Consider the following 2,168-nt stretch of genomic DNA (forward strand, 5'->3'; position numbering starts at 1 on the left):
CCTGGGGTGCAAACCCAGGACCTTCTCGTGCAAAGCAGATGTGCTAACCACTACACTACGGAGCCACCCCATGGATGGGTCTTGAGAGTATTATGCTAAGTGACATAAGTCAGAAGGGACAAGAACCATGTGATTTTACTCATATGTAGGATATAAAACAGAAAGCAACAAACAAAACAAACCAACGAACTCAGAGACACAGACAACAGTATGAAGGTTACCAGCAGGGAAGATGTGTAAGAGGAGGATGAAGGTAAAGGGAAGTCAAATATACAGTGACAGAGAGAGACTAGACTCTGGGTGGTGAGCACATAGTGAACTATACAGTTGATGTATTATAGAACCCAATACATTTAATTTAAAAAATATAATAAAATCTATAATTTTTACTCACCCCTCCATTTGTCATTATTGTTTACTTCATGTGTGTGCGTTTGTCTCTTAATTTATTGTTGTAATTACACATGATCTTTCTACTTTTGTCTTTTGTTTTTTACCACATGATCTTTCTACTTTTGTCTTTTGTTTTTTACCAAAATATATATATATATATATATTGGAGGAAGGGAGTAGAAAAGAAAGCAGCCCCTATACTGGGCCCTATTCAGCTTCTTGTTCCATCAGGTTAAAGAAGACTTTGCGGAAATAAAAGTTGTTTGGAAAAATTCAGGTGTAGTTGATTTGTATGTTGTGATGGGTAGAAGGGATGAAGTGTGAAGACCCCTCACACCCTCCATCTTGTCTCAGACTATGTCCTGGAACCCTGGGGCAGAGAAGGCTCCACTTTTATTCCTGCTTTTTGGGATTGTTGATGGCCACATAGTGATAGAGAACAACAAGCAGGAGAAGCGACACATCCAGCATGTTAGCGAAGATGGCAAGCTACACATCTGTGATCATCCTGATCAGCTGGGTTTGGCTTCTCTACTTTTGTCTTTTAATGTTTGTACTAGATTTGGAATTGATCGATCTACTGCATTTGTTGCTTGCCTTTGTCGATGAGATATTTTTCTTTCCTATATTTTCTTGTTCTTATTTTGGATCTTATTTTTTTTTTAAAACATCTCTTTAACATTTTGTGTCATACTGGCTTCATGATGATGAAATTCTTTAGTTTCTTCTTGTCTAAGAAACTCTCTCTCCTTTGATTCTAAATGATAGCTTTGCTGGGTAGAGTAATCTTGGTTGTAGATCTTTGCCTTTCATCACTTTGAATATTTCTTTACATTTCCTTCTGGCCTGCAAAGGGTCTTTTGAAAAATAGTTGATTGCTTTTCTCTATCTATTTTAAAAATTCTCTTTGTCTTTAACTTTTGTCATTTTAATTATGATATGTCTTCGGGTGGGCCTCATTGGATTCATTTTGTTTGGGATTCTCTGTGCATCCTGGACTTGTATGTGTGTTTCCTTTACCAGGTTAGGGAAATATTAAGTCATTAATTTTTCAAATAGGTTTCAATCCCTTACTCTCTCTCTTCTCCTTCTGGTACCCTTATGATATGAATGTTGTTATGCTTTATGTTGTCCCAGAGTCCCCTTAAACTATTCTCATTTTTGAGAGGATTCTTTTTTTCTTGTTGCTATTCTGATTGGGTGTTTTCTGTACCTTGTCTTCCAGATTGCTGATTCAATCCTCTGCTTCAAGCAATCTGCTGTTGATTCCCTCTAATATAGTGTTCATTTCAGTTGTAGTCTTCAGTTCCGATTGGTTCTTATTTATATTTTCTATCTCCTTTTTTATGTTGTCTATCTCTTTAAGTTCTCACTGAATTATTCTATTCTACTCTCAAGTTCTGTGTGCACCCTTGTAACCAGTGTTTTGAACTTTGCATCCGGTAGATTGCTTGTCTCCATTTTGTTTAGTTCTTTTTCTGGAGTTTCATCCTGTTCCTTCATTTCAGACACATTTCTTTGTCTCCTCATTTGGGCTGGCTCCCTGTGTTTGTTTTTATGTATTTGGTAGATCTGTTATTTCTTCTAGTCTTGACAGAGTGGCCTTATGTAGGTGTCTTGTGGGGCTCAGTGCCACAGTCTCCCTGGTGACCTGAGCTGGGTGCTCCAGGTGTGTCTCTTCTGTGGGTTATGTGTACCCTCCTGTTATAGTTGGGCCTTGACTGCTGCTGGCATGTCAGTGGGTGGGGTTGACCCTTAGGCTGACTGGCTGTGAG

At 38.4% G+C, this 2,168-nt stretch overlaps 1 pseudogene; it reads right to left on the reverse strand.

Annotated features, from left to right (window-relative positions):
- Positions 1 to 699: 699 nt before the first annotated feature.
- LOC105301522 lies at positions 700 to 900 on the reverse strand (annotated as a pseudogene).
- Between the last annotated feature and the right edge of the window lie 1,268 nt (positions 901 to 2,168).

The sequence above is a fragment of the Pteropus vampyrus genome, unplaced genomic scaffold, assembly GCF_000151845.1.
Source record: "Pteropus vampyrus isolate Shadow unplaced genomic scaffold, Pvam_2.0 Scaffold242, whole genome shotgun sequence".
NCBI classification, from domain to species: Eukaryota; Metazoa; Chordata; class Mammalia; order Chiroptera; family Pteropodidae; genus Pteropus; species Pteropus vampyrus.